A 10826-nucleotide genomic window follows, 5' to 3' on the forward strand; every position below is an offset into this window, starting at 1 on the left:
GCCTGATAAACTGCTCAAACAGTGTTAGGTTTTACTAGAATTTATCATTGCCTCCGTGGTACCATAATAATATCAACTATTGGTTCTACATACGAGAAAGCTTTTACATGGAAATCTGATTAATAGAGTTTTCTATATGTATGTGTATGTAAGACTTTAATGATGAAGTTGTTGTAAAATTAGAAAATAAGACAGACATTTATATTAAGTTGCTGTGTTACAGGCACTGGTGAAGAATTTTCACATATTTTATTTCATATTTCACATGTATTATCTCACTTCGTGTGCAGAAGAGCCATGTAGGATAGCAATATTCTTTTCATTTCAGAATTGAGATAAGAAAATTTCTGTTTCGAGAGTTACAGATACATAGCCACAAAATCATATTCAAATATCCTAAATCCCTAGTTTTACTGTCTTGTAGAAAACATGATTAAGCCATAATACTGATTGAATGGAGATTAACTTTGATACTTCTGCTTGTTTAGCTGATTGAAGCAGGTCATGACACAATCTTCTACTCCTGCTGTTGTTATGTGTATGACTATGCTGGAAATATCATAAAATAATTATTGTCATAAAATGTCATAAAATAATTATTCATAGTTTTTAGTTGATTTATGATAAATTGTCAATATATAGGTTACAAGGTCTAACTGATGAAATTATATGATAGATGGCTGGATGATAGTTATAGCTACTAGGAAAAGTAAGAGGCAGTCTGGCTTTATCATAAATGGATAAAAGACTCATTTTGCTAAGAATCAAGGAATCTGGGCATTTGTAAAGCCTCAGGAAAGTGCCCCTAAACTTTAGCAACCAGGAGAAGTGAAATTAGCAGAAGGATGAAACAGAGGGGAAAATGATCCCCTTATCCACAATTCTCAAACGTTTATAAACATCAAAAATGACATATCATAATATACTGAAATCTTTTAAGCATTTGTTTTTTAAATATATGAGTGAACATGCTGTTTTATAAACATGCATCGAAAGGAAGCATTTCATGTTAATAAAATTAGAGTTTATATTGCATTTGAAAAAATTAATCATTCAATATTTAAATATTTGGGTGAAGACAGAGTTTTTGATATTTTTCTGGATTTATTATACAATTTAGGTATTTTGGGCTTGGAATTTGCATATTAAAATTTGCTATTTCATATTGAAAATTTGATATTGCATATTTAAAATATTGATATTTCAATATTTCCATATTGAAAATTTGATAGTTTTAGCTCTAAGGCTGAAGTTTGTATCCAATCTTTGTACGCCCTCTTCTGGTTACTGGCAAGTATAAAAAATTCTGAATTTTATCAATGGATTCCAAGATTTGTATCAACATTTTTATATTTTTATACTTAAAATTCTGAAATATGGCAGTAAATCACCACTTCTGATAGTTGGTGATTGACCAGTTGACCTTAAATAGAGTGTATGATGATCAGAAACGATCTGTATGCCCCAGAGACCTCTAAGAGGCTTACTTCTGGGAGACAAGATGCTTTGAATCTCAGGGGTCAAATGGGAACACCATATGGGAAGAGGAAGAAAGAAGGAAGAAAACAGATGTAATTAGGCAGTTGTTATATGTAAAGTGAAGTCCTAGGTATTTCCGAGCCATCATCTCAAAGAGATCAATAGTTGCTGTTTTGACAAGAAGGAAATTGAGGCACAAAAAGCCTAAGTGATTTTCCCAAGATTACATAACTGGTAAAGCCAGACATCCTCTCTTCATTAATGGGCTTCACTGGTGGCTCAGACGGTAAAGAATCTGCCTGCAACGAGAGAGACTTGGGTTCGATCCCTGCCTTCGGAAGATCCCCTGGAGAAGGGAATGGCTACTGAATCCTGTATTCTTGCCCGGACAATTCCATGGACAGAGGAGCCCACTACAGCCCATGGGGTCATAAAGAGTCAGACACGACTGAGCAACTCACACTCCGCTATCTTCATTAATACATAATAAAAGGCAGAGAGGCAGGAAAAAAGTAATGTACAGCACAGAAAAGTTTGTGATTTATTCATTCAATTACTCATTTAACAAGCATGATTTGATTTGTGGATTGTAAAGTAAATACTGTTAAAATACTTTAAATCTATTTTAATTTACAGTATTTTTGTGGACAGACAAAATAAATATTGTCAGATGTCAGATAATCTCTTCATTATGTAGTGATAACATGAAGTAATGAGTAATGAATAAGAGCACATGAGAACAAATTGCATTCTTCTTATTCTTTATTTTAACAAACACACAAAAGCTGTGTTTTTCTTATCCCCCAGAGAGAAAGGGAAAAAAAGAGACAGGATAGAGGGACAGTGATTTTTACCTGGTGCTGACTATACATAAGTGTTTTATATATTTTGTTTTTATTAATTGTCTCAACAAACCTGTGATGTGAGGCCTTGATTTTTAATTAAGATAGCCATATATCCTGGCTTGCTAGATTGTCCTGGTTTTCTTCTGCCTTCCTGGGATAATTATTAATAGCACCTTCTTTCGCTCTTCAAAATATCCTAATATGGGGTGTGTGTGTGTTAGTCACTCAGTCGTGTCCAGCTCTTTGCCATCCCATGGACTGTAGCCCACCAGGCTCCTCTATCCACGGAATTCTCCAGGCAAGAATACTGGAGTGGGTTGCCATTCTCTTCTCCAGGACATCTTCCTGACCCAGGGATTGAACTCTGGTCTCCTGCATTGCAGGCAGATTCGTTACCATCTGAGCTACCAAAATATCCTAATTTGGACAACGTATTATATGTCCTTTTAATGATCTATGTTTTGTACTTATACAAACCAAGGCCAGACAAGTTAAGCAACTTGCCCAAGGTGATCAGTTTGTGAGCTGCCCGGTGAGGACTGGGAGAAAACTCCACCTAACCCTAAAGCCCAGACTCTTCTTGCTGTGCCAAGGTTGTATCTGTCACACCTTCAGAATTTCTTCAGAGCCTTTTTGACTCTCCCTTGCCTCTTGAGGTAATGTGATTTATTGCTTATTCTGCAGGCTTTATAGGCTAAGTCACAACTGCGATTAAACTCTCCATGTAAAATATAATTTCATTTTCAAAAGGAAACACAGATCTTGCTGATAGAACCACTCATGAATGCTAACAGCCTTCTTAACTGCAGTCCCTGGTTGCTTTGTCAACTGATCGCCATACAGTGCTTAACTCAGTCGTATCAAAAGGTTCTTGTGATACCGAAAGGCTGTATTATCTTTATTTAATATTCTGCCCTTTCTGTGGTGCTCTATCAGATCAAAGTGTTAACCTTGTTGAATTATCATTTTGCTAATGAGTTCCTGGTAAAATTGTGTCATTGTCAGAGAAGAGAGACTCCTTTGAATGAAAACTTTCAAATGTCAATTAAACCAGATCCTTGAAATTTATCCTCTGGAAAGCTGTCCATGGGTGAAACATACTGTATGAACATAGCGGTGGAGCTAGAGGGTGGGGAGTAAGTTGCAGTCAAAATGTGAAATGCACAGCAAGGAGGCCTGTGGGGGAAGAACTTACAAAAAGTCAGCTTGCAGGCATATAGGTGTATACCTAAAGGAAAGTGGTTTTACCCCCCTTTGCTTAAAGATAGTTGAGGGTGGGCGATCTAAACAGCTAGACAGTAAAATACCATGTTTGATAAAACTCATTAATTTTAATGTGACTTAACACATTTCTTCTCCTAGGAGTACTTTTATTTTCCTCCTGGAAATTTAAAAAATGAGAATATAGACAAAAATTTCAACATCGACTGACAGCCTAGACACACTTCAGTGAGGGGTCTACTTGGAAAGTCTCAATGCAGAGGTGAAGTCAATCTACTCTGGCAGTTTCTAGGGTGCCTCTCAGGATAGCACATGTGTTTAGGTGGACTTAAAGAAATATTGTGAATGATGGTTTTAAAAAGCTGTTCCCTTTCTGGACTCTGTCCTTGACATAAAATTCCCAATTATATACTCTATTTCTCTCTCTCTCGGCTTAAAATAACATATACAGAATACAAGTGTGTCATAAACTTTCTCACTTTTGTGTGAGAAACACTTTGTGTTTAATGTGGGGAGAAAAGATTTTTTTGGTGGATAATGAGGGAGTAGGAAAGAAAAATAATTCAAAACCTACTTTGTACAGAGAAAAACCACCCTGGATTTTGCAAAAGCACTTCTACAAAGTCAGTGAGCTGGGTTGCTCTTGAAGGTTTGCAAAATCCAACTGCAAGAATAATTTAGCATTTTACAGCATCTTCTTTCTTATCTTGGCTTATTAGGGATTGCCAAAATGTATTCCAAAGAACATTAAAAGAAGCTTCCCTTTCTTTTGTCCACTCTCATATGCTTGTGTCTAGCCTCTTAATAGCCCATAATCAGGTGAATTGTTTATGATGCTTATTAAGTGAAGACAGCCTTATGCTGAAGGTACCTTGATGTGTTGCCATGGAAATGCCACAAGCACTGATTCGGCATTAGGATTTTTGGCCACATTGTAGAAATAAGCATAGAGAGAAGACAAGTTGAGATTTTCTTTAAAAGAATTCAAAATAACCTCAGTTATATTCATCCCTGGCTTGTGCAACAGATATGTCCTTTAAAGAATTTATTTTTCATAACTTAAAAATATACTGTTACAGATATTTTAAAGAATCTTGATAGCCATTGTTGGCGAGTCTGGAAACAAACAAAATTGAAGCGATAATAGTACCTATCCTCTGGTTATATTATTTTAGTATAATTAGATATCATAATGTATGTTAAGCATTCAGCAAGGTTTTTAACAATGTAGTAGGTAGATTTCTGGGCTTCCTAGGTGGCGCTAGTGGTAAAGAATCCACCTGCCAATACAGGAGACATAAGAGAAGTAGGTTCGATACCTGTGTTGGAAAGATCGCCTGGAGGAGGGCATGGCTACCCACTCCAGTATTCTTGCCTGTAGAATCCCATGGATAGAAGAGCCTGGCGGGCTACAGTCCATGGGGTCACAAAGAGTCGGATATGACTGAAAGACTAACATTTTCACTATCTTTATAGTGAAAAACTTTACAGTGTAAAGTATAACACTTTATAGTGTTAGCAAGTAGCATCTTTCACTATCTTTATAGTTATAGTCACTAACGTGACTTTTCACTGGTAATTCAAAACAAGAATTTTAGGACTCTTGCAGGTCAAGATAGGCTAAGAAAACCTTTTTCTTTCTGGATTCCTGATTTGCCAAGTGATGCTTTCCCCACCACTTCCAGTGACTCACTTATAGACCTCATGGTTCTCATTCCTGTAGGATCTGCTAGGCTGGATGGAGATCCTGGTTCCTGGGCGATGGAGGGAGGGGGGGGGGTTCCTACAAAGGATACAGGAAGTGATCCATTGAACCTGCAAATATACACTGCCACCTGGTCACTTAGAGGTTCCCATGCGGAGGGATGAGGGGGCATACAAAGGAATCCTGTACTGACAAGGATAATCAACCTGGCCTCTTTCACAAGGCAATAGAATTGCTGTAAGTTTCTTTCCCAAGATCACACAACTGTTGAATGGCTCAAAAAGCATTTAAACCTAGGAATTTCTGCCTCTGATGCCCATGTTCTTACTATCATATCTTAAAAGAGGTTATCAGGAAACCTTGAAATGAATGCTCATAATGCCTGGAATATGTATAATCAGATCCTGTATTTTCTAACAAAATCAGAGCAATTACAGAAACAAAATTTGGGATATGAATAAGAAATAAGAGATCATTAAGTGATTTAATCTCTACCAGGTAATTGAAGGCATTAAAATATTAATATCCAGATATTAACTAATAAAAGTATATATTAACATGTTAAGTAGTATTTTAAAATTTTACATGGAGTCACTTAGTGAGATAAAAGAATACTGCAAATATGGTAATAAAGAGAAATGGTATATGAATGGTAGACTTTCACCCAAAGAAAGTCATAGATCTAGAGCAACAGGTCATCTGGGCTTGGCACTCACATTAAAGTAATAGAAATTCAACATCATGCTTTCTGATCTTATTTGACTTAGAGAATCAAGTTAAAAGATGGAAATCAGTAAGCAACAGATAGACTTACCATACTTAAGAATTTAGAGTCAAATAATCACAAAAACAAACATAAAACTTTGAGAGAGAGGGATGTAGAGTTCTGAAAGAAGGTTCTGCCCCAGCTAGAGGAGGTTTCCTTTGGGTTGGAACTTTGAGTGAGATCTCTTTGAGTTACCTATTATTAGGTAAAAAATTGGCCCAATTTGGTGGCATGAAACAAACATTTATTTTGGTCATAAGGTCTGTGTGCAGGTGATGAGTGTGGTTAGGACACAGCAGATGTATTTTATTGTCTGCTCCATGGTGTCTGGAGGCTCCAATGGACTATCCAAAGGCCCTGTGTTTGTGCTGGAGGCACGTGGGGAGGTGGATTCTAAGGTTAGAATCAGAGTCTTTTGAGTGCTCAGTCACTCAGCTGCCTGTAGGCAGGGACTTCTGACCAGAATACCCATCAGTAGTCTCTCCTTACAGCCAGGACTTCCCCACTAACAATGAATGGTTGGGTTCCCAGTCAAGCATTGTCAGAGGGACAGAGCCAGTCAGAAGTTGTGTGGTGTTGCTTCTCCTGCATTCTGTTCTCAGAGCAGCCACAAAGGCCAGCCCAGGTTCAAAGGAAGGGGAAAGCAGCTCTGCTTCTTTATAGCAAGAGGCAAGGTTCTGGGTAAGTTTACAGGGGACAGGAAGTATTTTTGTTTCTGTAAAAGATAACCTATCACAGACCTGAAGAATGAGTAGAAATTAACTGAGCTAAGGAGTGGGTGTGCAACAAGATGAAGAAAAAGAGCATTTTAATGGAAGCAAAGAGGACCACTGGGAACTTGGACACTTGGAGAGAGGAGTGGTACCATTTAATGAGACAGGAAACACTAGTCCCAGTGGAAGATCAAGTGTAGACTTTTGCTTTGAGATGACTTTTAAACATTCAAATTCAAATGTCAGTTCGCAGTGCCAGGAACTCAAAGGATTTCATCAGACTGTATCAAATAGATTTTCCCATGGTTCAGTCTCCACTTATGAACTGGAAACTCTAGCCTTCTGTAAATTACTCTGTCATATCGAGAGCTTCTCATTTAGTCATTCCTTTAACCAACAAGTATATATTGAGCACCCTAAGTACCAATTACTGTTCTAAGCACAAGGGGTGGTGCTGCTGGGAAGAAATCAAAGTTTCTGTGCACATGGAATCTACCTTTTAGTGATGTAAGTTCCATCATAGATAGTCAACCCACAGATAGATAAGTACAGCCATCCCTTGGCATCTGCATGGTCTTGATTCCAACATCTCCCACCCCAAATGCCTATATCCTCAGATGCTCCAGTCTCTTATATAAGATGGTATTGTTGTGCTTAGTCGCTCAGTCATGTCCAACTCTTTGTGACCCCATGGACTGTGGCCGGCCAGGCTCCTTTGTCCATGGGGATTCTCCAGGCAAGAATACTGGAGTGGGTTGCCATGCCCTCCTCCAGGGCATCTTCCCAACCCAGGGATCAAATCCAGGTCTCCTGCATTGCAGGGCGATTCTTTACCATCCGAGCCACTGGGGAAGCCCATAAGATGGTATAGTATTTGTGTATAACCTGTGCACATCTTCCTGTATATTTAAAATCATCTCTAGATTACTTAGAATACCCAATATAATGTAAATGCTATGTAAATAATTGTCAGCATGCTACAAATTCAAGTTTTGCTCTTTGGAACTTTAATATTTTTCAAACATTTTTGATCCACATTGGTTGAATCCTTGGATGTAGAACTTATAGATTAGGAGAGCTGACTGTATAAATTATAACTATACGTGCTACAAAGAACAAAGGTAAGGCATGTATGGTAGAAGAGAGTGATAGGTGGCCGTCATATCAGACATTGAAAAGAAGACATTAATAAGGTATAAGGTGATCTATAATGGTGGCCTGCTGGTGGGGATGGCAGGGAAACGATTACCTGAGACCAACTGAGCTGCTGTATAGATCCACCTGAGCAGAATTCTGACTTGCAAGTGTTCTGTCATGATTCCACAGTAAGAGCTTCATCCTGTTGGTTCATCAGTTCCTCAATCAGATACACTAAATATCTGATGAGTCAATTCAAGTGGAGTTCCAGCAAGCAGGTATCAGTGAGAAGAATGTTTGAGGCAAAGGGTAAGGCAACTGTAAAAGCCTGCTGCTGCTGCTAAGTCAAGTTAGGTTTATTTATTGATCCTGATATATTTAAGAACAGGGTGGCCAGTTTGACTGGAAAGAAAGTGGTAGATGAGGTTGCCAATGTATCCAGGGACTAGCACATGGAGGGCCGCTTATGTCAACGTAAGGAAGGTTGACTTTATTCTAAATGTAATAGGAAGCTATCAATAATTTTAGGTAGAAGAGTGGCATGACCTTAATTATATTTTAAATAGATCTGTCTGGCTGCAGTGTGAAAATAATCAAGAAGGGTTTAAGAGTGGGAGCAGGAAATCGGGTAGGAGGTTATTGCAGTGATCCAGAAATAGAAAACAGTGGCTTAGACCAGGGTGATGGAGGCAGAGAAACTGAGAGCAATCAGGTTTGGGGTAAGTTTAAAGGCAAAGCCCATAAAATATGCTCTCTCTTGCAGGTCATCCTGTAGCAATACAGTTTCCATTCACTAGTCCACATGAGCTGGTTTGGTTCATTTTCCAGGCTACTGTACTCCTATCGCTCACTTGGTCCATAAAATGTCCTTTCCAGTCACATCACCTGTTGCCTCACCCAAGTGGGGAGCGCATGCTTCCTGCCCCTCTGATGTGACTGACGGTGCTTGATTACAGCATGTGTGCTTTGTCTGTTTCTCCAGAGTGACTTTCCCCCGCATGCTGCTGCTTGATCTCTCAAGCAAAAAGACCCTGCTGATCCCATTCCTCTGCTCTCCAGGCAGTACTGGGTGTGTCCTATGGAGGCACTACCCAATGACAGCCTCCTCAAGAGTCCCTGAAGTACTGTGGGCAGGAGAACATTAAGACTCTGTGTGGTACAGCCATCTTTAAGCTCCAGTATATCAGTTAATGATTTTCACCATTGTAGGAATCTCAGAACTTTAAATGATGAAACCAGCTTATGGTGAATTGAACAATAACATTCACTCTTATATTTGAAAGCATTTGTTCTTCCTCTTACAACACCACTCATATTTAATTTTTAAATGTTTTCTTATCTTTGATTTCCTTTGTGCTTTATCCTGAAAATTATCCCTTAAATCTGTAATTTGAGGGATAAGATTTTAAGTTTTTCTGGAGTCAAGAAAGGATTTCAATATTAAATAAATGAACAAATGAATGAATATTTAAGTAAATAAAATACATTGTCTTAGAGAGCTTACAGTGAAGACCTGGAAAAAAGAAAAACTTATTTACCAAATAGAGAAAGGCTTCACAAGGCATCTTAAAGATTATTTTTCACATGTATGAAAGGCAACGATGAACTAAGAATGAATTTCTTTGAGTACAAGACTTTAGAAAATGATCTCAGGTATTTTTTCAAGTTGCAATATATTCGACATATAACACTGTGTAAATTTAAAGCATGTGTGCGTGCTGTGTCACTCAGTCATGTCCAACTCTTTGCAACCCTGTGGACTGTAGCTCTCCAGGTTCCTCTGTCCATGGGATTTTCCAGTCAAGAATACTGGAGTGGGTTGTCATTCCCTTCTCTAGGGGATTTTCCCGACCCAGGGATCGAACCCGCATCTTCCGTGTCCCCTCCATTGGCAGGCAGATTCTTGACCACAGGTTCTGAGCCACCTGGGAAGCCTTGAGATTATCCTTTCTAATGTGTTGAATATATTGCTGTAACCATTTTGTAAATTGGTAAAAACCCAAACACTATTAAGCCAAATAAACAACTCACAATTTTCTTTTCTACTGGACATTTAAAATGAACCATTTTAACATGTTGATATGATACATTTGTGTATTGTAATGTGGTTGCCACGTGCTATGCTGTGCTGTGCTAAGTGACTTCACTCGTGTCTGACTTTTTGCAACCCCATGAACTGTAATCTATCAGGCTCCTGTCTATGGGATTCTCCGGTCAAGATTACTGGAGTGGGCTGCCAATTCCTTCTCTAGGGATCTTCCTGACCCAGGGATTGAACCTGCGTCTCTTATGTCTCCCAGATTGGCAGGTAGGTTCTTTACTACTAGTGCCACCTGGGAAGCCCTGTGATTGCCATAGAAGTGATAATTAGCACCTGTATGATCTTGAGAATATATCATAAATACTCAAAAATATAATATGTGTTTACTAGGAAGAATTTCTGTCCAAAGAAAATTGTGAAATATTGGGAAGAATTAATGAAAGTAGTTATGATTGGGGCTTTTTAGATGATTCTTTAAAAAAGTGTTTTCTTCTGCTTGAGAAGTTCTACATGGAAAAGAAGATAGAATAGATGGGTTAAATAAAAAGTAATTCTTACAAGTAAAAAAATACAATATGTAACTTTCCAACAAACTTATTTTTGGAAAAAATTTTAAAATAGCATGCAGTTTTAAAATATTTTAATGAAAACTTTAGGTTTTATAATGCACTGTATCACATTTGAAACAATTTTAAATGAGTTAATTAGAGAAGAAAATGATGACTTATGAGCAAAACACAAAATCAGATTTGTGATTTTTTTCTTGTTTGTGCTTCTACAGTCAGTTTGAGGACTAGTGCTCACTTTCACTTTTCACTTTCATGCATTGGAGAAGGAAATGGCAACCCACTCCAGTGTTCTTGCCTGGAGAACCCATGGATGGAGAAGCCTGGTGGGCTGCAGTCCACGGGGTCGCACA

The sequence above is a fragment of the Bubalus kerabau genome, chromosome 9 (assembly GCF_029407905.1).
Source record: "Bubalus kerabau isolate K-KA32 ecotype Philippines breed swamp buffalo chromosome 9, PCC_UOA_SB_1v2, whole genome shotgun sequence".
Classification (NCBI taxonomy): Eukaryota; Metazoa; Chordata; class Mammalia; order Artiodactyla; family Bovidae; genus Bubalus; species Bubalus kerabau.